A 13,972-nucleotide genomic window follows, 5' to 3' on the forward strand; every position below is an offset into this window, starting at 1 on the left:
TTTCCAAGAGAAAAGCCGTGTTTCTGCCCAGTTTCGAACTGGGGACCTTTCGCGTGTGAGGTGAACGTGATAACCGCTACACTACAGAAACCAGAAGCAAGCGCTTACTGTGGTGACAACAAGCAATCGAGATCAAGAACTGAAAGTCAAAAGCTTGGATACATAAGGGTAACAGCGTGTTTCTGCCCAGTTTTGAACTGGGGACCTTTCGCGTGTTAGGCGAACGTGATAACCACTCTACTACAGAAACCGACTGCGGGAGGTTACTGTGGTCACGACGAGCCATCGAGAACAAAGACTCAACGTCAAAAGCTTTAATATCAACGCCTAATGTCATGCTTCTATCCAGTTTCGAACTGGGGACCGTTCGCGTGTGAAGTGAACGTGACAATCACTACACTTAAGAAACTCCATGCAAAGCTAAAGATGTTTAAACATGCTGAAATGAACTTGAAAAAGAAAAAAACAGCCAGCCAAAGTCAAGAGGTCTTCCTCTATGTCTGAAGACAGGACAAAGTGCATTTTGCAACACAGGAACCTTTCATTTGTCAGGCTATTGGAGAAAAAGAACAAACAGGGAAACAAAACCATGCTCCACAATACATTCTCATGCCTTTGTCCAAAAGCCAAAAAGAAAAAGCACCTAGATGCCTGCTTTCGCACCTTGATCCTATCAGGTGTTACTTGAATTAGGAACACTTAGACACTGTCAAAAACACACATGCTTGCCAAAAGCAAAAACGGGTAGAAATAATCACATCGGTAAAAGTAATGCTCATTAAACCAGCAATAGAATATGCTAACTAAGGCTAATTAAGCCAACAATATACGTTTGTGATCAAAATAAAAAAAAGCCACATGTTTCTGCCCGGGATCAAAACAAGGAACTTTCAGGAGGATGGCAAACAGGACAATCACTACACTACAGTAACCAGACAAGAGCGTTTACTGTGGTCATGGCAAGCATTAAAGATCAAGCACTCATTGTCAAAAGCACTAGTTTGCAAGTGGAACACTGTGTTTCTGCCCAGTTTCGAACTGAGGACCTTTCACATGTAAAGCAAACGTGATAACCGCTACACTACAGAAAACAACTGATTCAAACAAACAAAAAATGCTGTGGTCATGGCAAGCAATAAAGAACAAGCACTGAAAGTCAAAAAGATCGTTTTCCAAGAGAAAAGCTGTGTTTCTGCCCAGTTTCGAAGTGAGGACCTTTCGCGTGTGAGGCGAACGTGATAACCGCTACACTACAGAAACCGGAGGCAAGCGTTTACTGTGGTGACAACAAGCAATCGAGATCAAGAACTGAAAGTCAAAAGCTTGGAGACCAAAGGGTAACAGCGTGTTTCTGCCCAGTTTCGAACTGGGGACCTTTCGCGTGTTAGGCGAACGTGATAACCACTACACTACAGAAACCGGCTGCGGAAGGTTACTGTGGTCATGACGAGCCATCGAGAACAAAGACTCAATGTCAAAAGCTTTAACATCAATGCCTAATGTCATGCTTCAATCGAGTTTTGAACTGGGGATCGTTCGCGTGTGAGGTGAATGTGACAACCACTACACTTCAGAAACTCAATGCAAAGCTAAAGATGTTTAAACATGCTGAAATGAACTTGAAAAAGAAAAAAACAGCCAGCCAAAGTCAAGAGGTCTTCCTCTATGTCTGAAGACAGGACAAAGTGCATTTTGCAACACAGGAACCTTTCATTTGTCAGGCTATTGGAGAAAAAGAACAAACAGGGAAACAAAACCATGCTCCACAAAACATTCTCATGCCTTTGTCCAAAAGCCAAAAAGAAAAAGCACCTAGATGCCTGCTTTCGCACCTTGATCCTATCAGGTGTTACTTGAATGAGGAACACTTAGACACTGTCAAAAACACACATGCTTGCCAAAAGCAAAAACGGGTAGAAATAATCACATTGGTAATAGTAATGCTCATTAAACCAGCAATAGAATATGCTAACTAAGGCTAATTAAGCCAACAATATACGTTTGTGATCAAAATAAAGAAAAGCCACATGTTTCTGCCCGGGATCAAAACAGGGAACTTTCAGGAGGATGGCAAACAGGACAATCACTACACTACAGTAACCAGACAAGAGCGTTTACTGTGGTCATGGCAAGCATTAAAGATCAAGCACTCATTGTCAAAATCGCTAGTTTGCAAGAGGAACGCTGTGTTTCTGCCCAGTTTCGAACTGAGGACCTTTCGCGTGTAAAGTCAACGTGATAACCGCTACACTACAGAAACCAAGCAATTCAAACAAACAAAAAATGCTGTGGTCATGGCAAGCAATAAAGAACAAGCACTGAAAGTCAAAAAGATCGTTTTCCAAGAGAAAAAGCTGTGTTTTTGCCCAGTTTCGAACTGGGGACCTTTCGCGTATGAGGCGAACGTGACAACCACTACACTTCAGAAACTCCATGCAAAGCTAAAGATGTTTAAACATGCTGAAATGAACTTGAAAAAGAAAAAAACAGCCAGCCAAAGTCAAGAGGTCTTCCTCTATGTCTGAAGACAGAATCATAGAATCGTAGAGTTGGAAGGGACCTCCTGGGCCATCTGGTCCAACCCCCTGCTCAAAGCAGGATTCGCTAAATCATCCCAGTCAGATGTCTGTCCAGCCTCTGTTTGAAGACTTCCAGTGAAGGAGAACTCACCACTTCTCGTGGCAGCCTGTTCCACTCATTGATCACTCTAACTGTCAAAAAGTTTTTTCTAATATCTAATCTGTGTCTCCTCCCATTCAGTTTCATCCCATTGCTTCTAGTCTTTCCTTGTGCAGATGAGAATAAAGTTGATCCTTCTACAATGTGACAGCCCTTTAGATATTTGTAGACAGTATTAAGTCTCCTCTCAGTCTTCTCTTTTGCAAACTAAACATTCCCAAATCCTGCAACCTTTCCTCATAAGACAGGGTTTGCAGACCGGTCACCATTCTGGTCGCTCTTTTCTGAACTTGCTCCAGTTTGTTGATGTCTTTTTTAAAATGTGGTGCCGAAAACTGGACACAATATTCCAGATGAGGTCTGACCAAAGAGGAGTAGAGGGAAATAATGACTTCACGTGATCTAGACTGTATGCTTCTGTTAATACATCCTAGAATTGCATTTGCCTTTTTTGCTGCTGCATCACACTGTTGACTCATATTCAGTCTGTGATCTATTAGTATACCCAAGTCTTTTTCACATGTGCTGTCACTAAGCCCTATTCCTCCCATTCTATATATGCTTTTTCCATTTTTATTGCCCAGATGTAGTACTTTGCATTTCTCCCTGTTAAAAACCATTCTGTTAGTTGCTGCCCACTTCTCCAGTTTATTTAAATCTTTTTGAATCCTCTCTCTCTCTTCTCTAGTATTAGCTATCCCTCCTAGCTTTGTGTCATCAGCAAATTTAATCAGTTTACCCTCAATTCCTTCATCTAAATCGTTGATAAAGATGTTGAACAATACAGGGCCCAGGACAGAGCCCTGTGGTACCCCACTTGAGACATTCTTCCAACTGGATGTGCAGCCATTTACGACCACTCTTTGGGTCCGATCACTAAGCCAGTTATGAATCCACCTAACAGTTGCCTTGTCCATTCCATACTTAATCATTTTTTCAATAAGGATTGTATGAGAGACTTTGTCAAATGCTTTGCTGAAGTCAAGATATACTATATCTACAGCATTTCCTTGATCCAACCAATCAGTGATACCGTCATAGAAGGAAATTAAGTTAGTCTGACATGACTTATTAGTTACAAACCCATGCTGACTCTGTTTAATCACTTCATTCTTATCCAGGTATTGACATACATGTTGTTTAATAATTTGTTCAAAGATCTTTCCTGGTATAGAAGTCAGACTCACCGGCCTATAGTTACCTGGGTCCACCTTCTTCCCCTTTTTGAAGATAGGAACAACATTTGCTCTTCTCCAGTCTTCTGGCACTTCTCCTGTTCTCCAAGAATTTTCAAAGATTATAGAGAGGGGTTCAAAAATTTCTTCTGCTATCTCCTTCAGTACTCTGGGGTGTAATTCATCTGGACCTGGAGACTTGAATTCATTTAAGCTAGCTAAGTGTTTCCTCACTATCTTTCTGTTTATAGATATCCTGGATTCTTCTATTCCCTTAATAGGACAGTGAATAACAGTTGATGTTACATTTCCTTTCTGAGAGAAAACAGATGCAAAATAGGAATTTAAAAGTTCAGCCTTCTCAACATCCTGTCTTACCATTTCATCATTTTCATCCTGTAAAAATCCTATAGCATCTTTGACTTTTCTTTTACTTTTGACATATCCCCAAAATCCTTTATTATTGCTTTTGACATCTCTTGCAAGCCTCAATTCATTTTCAGCTTTAGATAATCTGATTTGTGCCCTGCAGGTTCTGCAGACAGCATTATATTCTTCTTTAGATATGCCTCCCTCTTTCCATTTTATAAACATTTTATTCTTCCTTTTTAGCATGTGCTTAAGTTCTGTGTTCATCCATCCTGGTTTCCTTAACTGCTTCCTATTCTTCCCTCTTTTCGGAATTGTTAACAACTGTGCTTTGAGAATTTCATTTTTCAAGATTTCCCATCCTTCCTGGACATTTTTGTCTTTAAGGATATCCAGCCATTGGATCCCTCCAATTCTCTTTCTGAATCCCTTAAAATCTGCCTTTCTGAAATCTAACCTTGACGTCTGAGTCTTCACAGGTCTTCCGCCTCTAGTTATCCAAAATTCTAAAATAGCATGGTCGCTACCTCCTAGGGTCCCAGCCACTTTTACCTCCTCAACCATTTCCTCCCTGTTTATAAGGATTAGATCCAAGGTAGCAGTTGCCCTTGTTTTCTCCCTTACCTTTTGGAAGATAAAGTTGTCAGCAAGAGAGGATAAGAATTTCCTTGACCTGTTAGTTTTGCCTGAGAGAGATTCCCAACAAAGATTCCCAGGACAAAGTGCATTTTGCAACACAGGAACCTTTCATTTGTCAGGCTATTGGAGAAAAAGAACAAACAGGGAAACAAAACCATGCTCCACAAAACATTCTCATGCCTTTGTACAAAAGCCAAAAAGAAAAAGTACCTAGATGCCTGCTTTCGCACCTTGATCCTATCAGGTGTTACTTGAATTAGGAACACTTAGACACTGTCAAAAACACACATGCTTGCCAAAAGCAAAAACGGGTAGAAATAACCACATTGGTAAAAGTAATGCTCATTAAACCAGCAATAGAATATGCTAACTAAGGCTAATTAAGCCAACAATATACGTTTGTGATCAAAATAAAGAAAAGCCACATGTTTCTGCCCGGGATCAAAACAGGGAACTTTCAGGAGGATGGCAAACAGGACGGCAAACAGGACAATCACTACACTACAGTAACCAGACAAGAGCGTTTACTGTGGTCATGGCAAGCATTAACGATCAAGCACTCATTGTCAAAAGCACTAGTTTGCAAGAGGAACGCTGTGTTTCTGCCCAGTTTCGAACTGAGGACCTTTCACATGTAAAGCGAACTTGATAACCGCTACACTACAGCAACAAACCGATTCAAACAAACAAAAAATGCTGTGGTCATGGCAAGCAATAAAGAACAAGCACTGAAAGTCAAAAAGATCATTTTCCAAGAGAAATAAAAGCTGTGTTTCTGCCCAGTTTCGAACTGGGGACCTATCGCATGTGAGGCAAACGTGATAACCGCTACACTACAGAAACCAGATGCAAGCGCTTACTGTGGTGACAACAAGCAATCGAGATCAAGAACTGAAAGTCAAAAGCTTGGGTACCAAAGGGTAACAGCATGTTTCTGCCCAGTTTCGAACTGGGGACCTTTCGCATGTTAGGCGAATGTGATAACCACTACACTACAGAAACCGGCTGCGGAAGGTTACTGTGGTCATGACGAGCCATCGAGAACAGAGACTCAACGTCAAAAGCTTTAATATCAACGCCTAATGTCATGCTTCTATCCAGTTTCGAACTGGGGACCGTTCGCGTGTGAGGTGAACGTGACAACTAGTGTTGAGCATTCCGATACCGCAAGTATCGGGTATCGGCCGATATTAGCGGTATCGGAATTCCGATACTGACTTCCGATACTTTTGTCATATCGGATTCCGGAATCGGAATCGGAAGTTCCCATCATGCTATGAGCCTGCTTGCTTTGATTAAGCCAATGGGAATCCTCCGAAGTGTGGGCACATCCTGTTAGGCATGTAGGCATGTTAACTATTGGCATGGCTGTGATTGGCTGCCGAAATGATGTCATGATGCACTATAAAAGCCACCGCAGCCGCCATTTCTGGTCACTCTGCTGTGAATTCAGTTAGGGACAGGCTGCTGTAGAAGACTGTGAGGGACAGTTAGAAATAGCGATTCCACCAAACATCTAGTGCTTTACCCAGGCTACATAAACCACCACTGTAGCCTTCTTTGCCCTAGCAGCAGTGTTCACAGCTGTCTGCAAGGGCTGTGTGAGTGCAGCTCACCCTGTGGAGTGGGTCCTGCAGCCACGTCAGGCTGTAGGCCACCCAGTGTGATCACTGCTGCCTCATACATCTTTTATTTTTTGAGCTGCATTTTTTACATAATTTCAATCTAGTGTGCTTCCATCCGTATCCATATACGTTGGTTGCAAACACTAGTAGTAGACAGCGGAGCCTTTCTGCAGCCTTTCAGTGCTAGTGTCCACTTTGCTGCACTGTTCACGGCTGTCAGAGAGGTCTCTGACTGTGTGTGAGTGCAGCTCACGCTGAGTAGTGTGTCCTGCAGCTACGTCTGGCTGTAGGACGCTCAGCGTGCGTCAGTGCCTCACACATATTTTTATTTGAGTGCAGCTCATTTTTTCTTCTATTAGTGTGCATCCATCAGTCTCCATCTACGGTGGTTGCAAACACTATATAGGAGTACACAGCGGAGCCTTTCTGCAGTCTGTCAGTGCCAGTGCCCAATTAGCTGCACTGTTGACGGCTGTCTGAGAGGTCTCTGACTGTGTGTGAGTGCAGCTCACGCTGAGTAGAGTGTCCTGCAGCTACGTCTGGTTGTAGGACGCTCAACGTGCGTCACTGCCTCACACATATTTGTCTTTGAGTGCAGCTCATTTTTTCTTCTCCTATTAGTGTGCATCCATCCGTATCCATCAACATTGGTTGGTTGCAAACACTATATAGGAGTAGATAGAGGAGCCTTTTTTTCTGGCTTGTGCCCTGCCGGCGCAGCCAGATTTGTATTACCCAATTTTTTTGGAGCCTCATCTTTTGCATTGTAGGTTACCTGCCTGCATTGTAATAGCTCCAAAACGTTGGTGATACTATCAGTTTCAATTCTTTGTTCACATACTTTGAGTTTGTTTCCAACAAAGAAACCACAAAAAAAGTTCACCAAACACTACATTTGGAACTTGTGTAGGCCACATCAGCTCCTATTAAAGTGTAGTCCACATACACACACTTCATAAAATTAGTGTTTCTTGTACCTGTAACCAGCTGTTCAGGAATAAGCACACTAAGGCCCCCCTTTGTACTTTTCTGCCTATCTTAAGCAGTCTGGCAAGATGAAGAAGGCAGGGAGTAAGGCGCGTGGGCGTGGGCGTGGAGTTTCAGCAGGGAGAGGACGTGGGGATTCTGCAGGGAGAGGATGTGGGGATTCAGCAGGTAGAGGACGTGGGGATTCTGGGCCTGCTGCGGGCACCAGTGGATCAGCATCCCCCAGTTTTAGCAGGCAACAGTCCTTTATGCGCAGCTTTGTAGGACCTCAACGTACCCCACTGCTGTGGGAGGAACAAATTGAAGCCGTTGTCGGATGGATGGCAGCTAACGCATCGACTTCAATTACTTCCGCATCCTCTCAGGATCAGAGCACCGAAGAGGGAGAAATGTCAGCAACCTCAATACCACAAATATGTGGAAACATGTGCGCACCAAGCACAAGTTGGAGTTGCAGAGACACCCTGAAGACGTAGGCCAACGTACAGCACCACCTACCACCTCTTCAGTTCGTGTTGGGGCCTCTTCCTCCAGCTCACACACTGCTGGTTCGGCTTCCTCACAGGATCGCCAAGGAAGAACCTCTGCCACTGTTGTCCGGAGACCCTGTCAGATTCCACCCATAGCAGCACGTTCCCATCCATCACAGCCATCGGTAGCACAGGCATGTGATAATAGGCGCCCTTACTCGGCAAACCATCCCCGAGCACAGTCTCTGAATGCTGGCATTACCAAACTTCTGGCAGTTGAAATGCTGTCATTCAGGCTGGTGGACACTGACACCTTCCGGGACTTAATGGCATTGGCAGTCCCCCAATACAACGTGCCCAGCCGCTTTTATTTCAGCAGGCGAGCCGTCCCTGCCCTGCAGAAACATGTTGAGGGCAAAATAAAACATGCGCTACTAAACGCCGTTAGTAGCAAGGTCCACCTGACTACCGATGCGTGGACCAGTAACCATGGACAGGGACGATACCTTTCCCTCACTGCCCACTGGGTCAATGTTGTGGAGCCGGGTACAGATCTGGAGAGTGGCGCTGTACGTGTTCTTCCAACGCCACGGATTGCAGGACTCCAGTCTGTACACATAGACTCCTCCTCCTACTCAAGTTCCTCAGAAACAGCAGAGCAGGAGACTGTTACGACCGATATGAGCACAGCCGTGGCCAAACGTCAACAGGCTGTACTCAAATTAATTTCTTTGGGGAATCGAAGCCACACAGCGCAGGAGCTCTGGAATGCTATCAAGCTGGAGAGCGATGTGTGGTTTGGGCCAGTGAATCTCAAGCCGGGCTTGGTAGTGTGTGACAATGGCCGAAATCTGGTGGCAGCTCTTGGCCTAGGCAACCTCACACACATCCCATGTCTGGCACATGTGCTTAACTTGGTCGTGCAGAGCTTTCTGAGGGACTATCCGGATCTTGATGCACTGTTGCACAAGGTCCGCATAGAGTGCGCTCACTTGCGACGTTCCAGCACGGCAAGATCGCGCCTCGCTGCTCTGCAGCGACGATTTGGCCTTCCGGAAAATCGCATCATATGTGACCTACCCACCCGGTGGAATTCAACGTTACATATGTTGGAGCGGTTGTGTGAGCAGCAGGCAGCAGTCATGGAGTACCAGCTGCATCAGGCGCAAACAAGTCGCACTGTGCGCCGTTCACACTTCAGCACCATTGAGTGGGCCTCTATGAAGGACATCTGCCTCGTTTTGCGTGCCTTCGATGAATCCACGCGGATGGCGAGTGCAGATGATGCACTAGTCAGCATGACTGTCCCCCTTATCTGCCTGCTTCAACAAACACTGCAAGCACTAAGGGATGAGGTTTCGGAAGAGGTGGAGGATGAGGAGTCCCAAATGCCATCTGCTTCTGGACAGTCTGCGCTACGTGTTTCCTCACAAAGGCCTAGGCAGGGGACACTTTGTGAGGAGGATGAGGAGGAGTCGATGGAGGAGGAAGACATCTCTCCAGAGGAGGGAGGTACACAAACCTCTACTCAGTATGTACAGCGAGGGTGGGGTGATGCAGAGCAGGCCGAGGTCACGCCTCAAACAGGGGACAGCGGTTCTTTGGCAGTTGGGAGTCTGCAGCACATGGTTGATTTCATGCTGCAGTGCCTGAGAAACGACCGCCACATCGCCCACATTCTCGTCTCGGCTGATTATTGGGTGTACACCCTCCTAGATCCTCGCTACCGGGACAGCGTACAAAGGCTCATACCAACGTTGAACCGGGAGCGTAAACTGCGGGAGTACGAAGAGTCACTGGTGCAGTCCATAATGTTTTCCATTCCACCCGACAGCATTCTTGCTAGTGCTTTACAAAGCAGCTCTGTGCGTCGAGGCAGTGGAGGAAACTCTGCACAAAGAGGGAGCAGAGGCAGCGCCGCAGCACAAGGCAAGACCACTATGGCCCAAATGTGGCAAAGCTTTGTGTGTCCACCACAATTGTCTACACCATCAGCGACGCCTCGAGTCAGCAGGAGGCAACGCTTCCGTCAGATGGTGTCAGACTACATGTCTTGCCCTGTCGCTGTACTCCCAGATGGCTCTTCCCCCTTCAAGTTTTGGGTCTCTAAGCTGGATACATGGCCAGAGCTTAGCCAGTATGCATTGGAGGTGCTGGCTTGCCCTGCTGCCAGTGTATTATCGGAACGTGTCTTTAGTGCCGCAGGTGGTGTACTAACAGACCGTCGCACGCGACTATCTTCCGATAATGTTGACCGGCTGACTTTTCTGAAAATGAACAAGGCCTGGATCTCCAAAGACTTTGCCATTCCTCTTACAGACTAAATTAGTGGTTGGCAACTGTATCCAGGTCTGCTGGTGTGTTCATTTTTCTACCACCTGAACTATAATCCCTGTGCTTCAACACAGCCAGTTGTCGCTCAGATGTGTCGTCTGCAGAGAAACACACTAGCTCCTGTGTTAGTGGGGTTCAGTAACGCCAGCTGATCCCCTGCTGTGTGGACAGCAAAGTCACCAGCTCCATCAACATTCAAACCACTACTGATTTTTAACCGTGCCCAACTTAGGTCTCTGGCTCCACTGTCTCTACTATTTCCCCTGACCTCCAACCCCGCCATCTACATCTCTGAAGTGGCGTCAGCACAATCTACACTTGTTCCTGTGTTCCTGTGGCTCAGTCCCATCAGTTTATCCCCTGATGTGTGTCCGGCAAGGTCTCCTGCTCTGCCACATTCCCATAACCAGTAGTGGGAATGAGGACAGAGCTGGCGAACTTGCCAGACAAACATCAGGGGATCAACTGACGGGACTGAGCACCAGTAACACAGGAACAAGTGTAGATTGTGCTGACGCCACTTCAGAGATGTAGCTGGCGGGGTTGGAGGCCAGGGTAAATAGTAGAGACAGTGGAGCCAGAGGCCTAAGTGAAGCATGGTTAGAATCAGTAGTAGTCAACAACCTCCATAAAAACCGCTGCCCATTGGCCTCTGCATGCGGCATGCGTAATCCTGGGCTCCAACAGTGTCAGTTGGTGTTCAGAAGTGTCGTCTCCACAGAGCCAAACACATTCGTTCAAGTGTTAGTGGGGTTCAGCACTGCCAGCTGTTCCCCTGCTGTGGAGATGGCAAGTCTCCTGCTGCCTTCAGCTGCCAAAAGCAACAGGCCCCAGCCTGCTCCTCGCCTAATCCTGGGCTCCAACAGCATCAGTTGGTGTTCAGAAGTGTCATCTCCACAGAGCCAAACACATTCGTTCGAGTGTTAGTGGGGTTCAGCACTGCCAGCTGTTTCCCTGCTGTGGAGATGGCAAGTCTCCTGCTGCCTTCACCTGCCAAAAGCAACAGGCCCCAGCCTGCTCCTCGCCTAATCCTGGGCTCCAACAGCGTCAGTTGGTGTTCAGAAGTGTCGTCTCCACAGAGCCAAACACATTCGTTCGAGTGTTAGTGGGTTTCAGCACTGCCAGCTGTTCCCCTGCTGTGGAGATGGCAAGTCTCCTGCTGCCTACACCTGCCAAAATCCAGTAGGCCCCAGCCTGCTCCACGCCTAATCCTGGGCTCCAACAGCATCAGTTGGTGTTCAGAAGTGACATCTCCACAGAGCCAAACACATTAGTTCGAGTATTAGTGGGTTTCAGCACTGCCAGCTGTTCCCCTGCTGTGGAGATGGCAAGTCTCCTGCTGCCTTCACCTGCCAAAAGCAACAGGCCCCAGCCTGCTCCTCGCCTAATCCTGGGCTCCAACAGCGTCAGTTGGTGTTCAGAAGTGTCGTCTCCACAGAGCCAAACACATTCGTTCGAGTGTTAGTGGGTTTCAGCACTGCCAGCTGTTCCCCTGCTGTGGAGATGGCAAGTCTCCTGCTGCCTACACCTGCCAAAATCCAGTAGGCCCCAGCCTGCTCCACGCCTAATCCTGGGCTCCAACAGCGTCAGTTGGTGTTCAGAAGTGACATCTCCACAGAGCCAAACACATTCGTTCGAGTGTTAGTGGGTTTCAGCACTGCCAGCTGTTCCCCTGCTGTGGAGATGGCAAGTCTCCTGCTGCCTTCACCTGCCAAAAGCAACAGGCCCCAGCCTGCTCCTCGCCTAATCCTGGGCTCCAACAGCGTCAGTTGGTGTTCAGAAGTGTCATCTCCACAGAGCCAAACACATTCGTTCAAGTGTTAGTGGGGTTCAGCACTGCCAGCTGTTCCCCTGCTGTGGAGATGGCAGTCTCTCCTGCTGTCAGCTCATTCCAAATACAGTAGGCCTCTGCCTACACCCTCCTATTTCCTGGGCTTCAACACAGCCAGTTGTAGCTCGGAAGTGCCGTCCACACGGAAAGAGACACTTGCTCCCGTGTCTCAGTGGGGTTCAGTAACGTCAGCTGATCCCCTGTTGTGTGGATGGCAGTCTCTCCTGCTGTCACCTCATTCCAAATACAGTAGGCCTCTGCCTACACCCTCCTATTTCCTGGGATTCAACACAGCCAGTTGTAGCTTGGAAGTGCCGTCCACACGGAAAGAGACACTTGCTCCCGTGTCTCAGTGGGGTTCAGTAACGTCAGCTGATCCCCTGCTGTGTGGATGGCAGTCTCTCCTGCTGTCACCTCATTCCAAGTACAGTAGGCCTGTGCCTACACCCTCCTATTTCCTGGGCTTCAACACAGCCAGTTGTAGCTCGGAAGTGCCGTCCACACGGAAAGAGATACTTGCTCCCGCGTCTCAGTGGGGTTCAGTAACGTCAGCTGATCCCCTGCTGTGTGGATGGCAGTCTCTCCTGCTGTCACCTCATTCCAAATACAGTAGGCCTCTGCCTACACCCTCCTATTTCCTGGGCTTCAACACAGCCAGTTGTAGCTCGGAAGTGCCGTCCACACGGAAAGAGACACTTGCTCCCGTGTCTCAGTGGGGTTCAGTAACGTCAGCTGATCCCCTGCTGTGTGGATGGCAGTCTCTCCTGCTGTCACCACATTCCAAATACAGTAGGCCTCTGCCTACACCCTCCTATTTCCTGGGCTTCAACACAGCCAGTTGTAGCTCGGAAGTGCCGTCCACACGGAAAGAGACACTTGCTCCCGTGTCTCAGTGGGGTTCAGTAACGTCAGCTGATCCCCTGCTGTGTGGATGGCAGTCTCTCCTGCTGTCGCCACATTCCAAATACAGTAGGCCTCTGCCTACACCCTCCTATTTCCTGGGATTCAACACAGCCAGTTGTAGCTCGGAAGTGCCATCCACACGGAAAGAGATACTTGCTCCCGTGTCTCAGTGGGGTTCAGTAACGTCAGCTGATCCCCTGCTGTGTGGATGGCAGTCTCTCCTGCTGTCACCTCATTCCAAATACAGTAGGCCTCTGCCTACACCCTCCTATTTCCTGGGCTTCAACACAGCCAGTTGTAGCTCGGAAGTGCCGTCCACACGGAAAGAGATACTTGCTCCCGTGTCTCAGTGGGGTTCAGTAACGTCAGCTGATCCCCTGCTGTGTGGATGGCAGTCTCTCCTGCTGTCACCTCATTCCAAATACAGTAGGCCTCTGCCTACACCCTCCTATTTCCTGGGCTTCAACACAGCCAGTTGTAGCTCGGAAGTGCCGTCCACACAGAAAGAGACACTTGCTCCCGTGTCTCAGTGGGGTTCAGTAACGTCAGCTGATCCCCTGCTGTGTGGATGGCAGTCTCTCCTGCTGTCACCACATTCCAAATACAGTAGGCCTCTGCCTACACCCTCCTATTTCCTGGGCTTCAACACAGCCAGTTGTAGCTCGGAAGTGCCGTCCACACGGAAAGAGACACTTGCTCCCGTGTCTCAGTGGGGTTCAGTAACGTCAGCTGATCCCCTGCTGTGTGGATGGCAGTCTCTCCTTCTGTCACCACATTCCAAATACAGTAGGCCTCTGCCTACACCCTCCTATTTCCTGGGCTTCAACACAGCCAGTTGTAGCTCGGAAGTGCCGTCCACACGGAAAGAGATACTTGCTCCCGTGTCTCAGTGGGGTTCAGTAACGTCAGCTGATCCCCTGCTGTGTGGATGGCAGTCTCTCCTGCTGTCACCTCATTCCA

The 13,972-nt window shown here is 47.7% G+C and overlaps 3 non-coding genes across 3 annotated transcripts; all 3 read right to left on the minus strand.

The window, feature by feature from the left end:
- Positions 1–18: 18 nt before the first annotated feature.
- Positions 19–91, minus strand: TRNAV-CAC (transfer RNA valine (anticodon CAC)). The gene has a single exon. It is a non-coding gene; the product is annotated as a tRNA-Val (tRNA).
- Positions 92–1,346: 1,255 nt separating this feature from the next.
- Positions 1,347–1,419, minus strand: TRNAV-AAC (transfer RNA valine (anticodon AAC)). The gene has a single exon. It is a non-coding gene; the product is annotated as a tRNA-Val (tRNA).
- A 4,372-nt stretch (positions 1,420–5,791) lies between these two features.
- TRNAV-AAC (transfer RNA valine (anticodon AAC)) lies at positions 5,792–5,864 on the minus strand. Its single transcript has one exon. It is a non-coding gene; the product is annotated as a tRNA-Val (tRNA).
- Positions 5,865–13,972: the final 8,108 nt, after the last annotated feature.

Source organism: Dendrobates tinctorius, unplaced genomic scaffold (assembly GCF_039654945.1).
Source record: "Dendrobates tinctorius isolate UK_male_01 unplaced genomic scaffold, ASM3965494v1 ptg000421c, whole genome shotgun sequence".
Taxonomy (NCBI): Eukaryota; Metazoa; Chordata; class Amphibia; order Anura; family Dendrobatidae; genus Dendrobates; species Dendrobates tinctorius.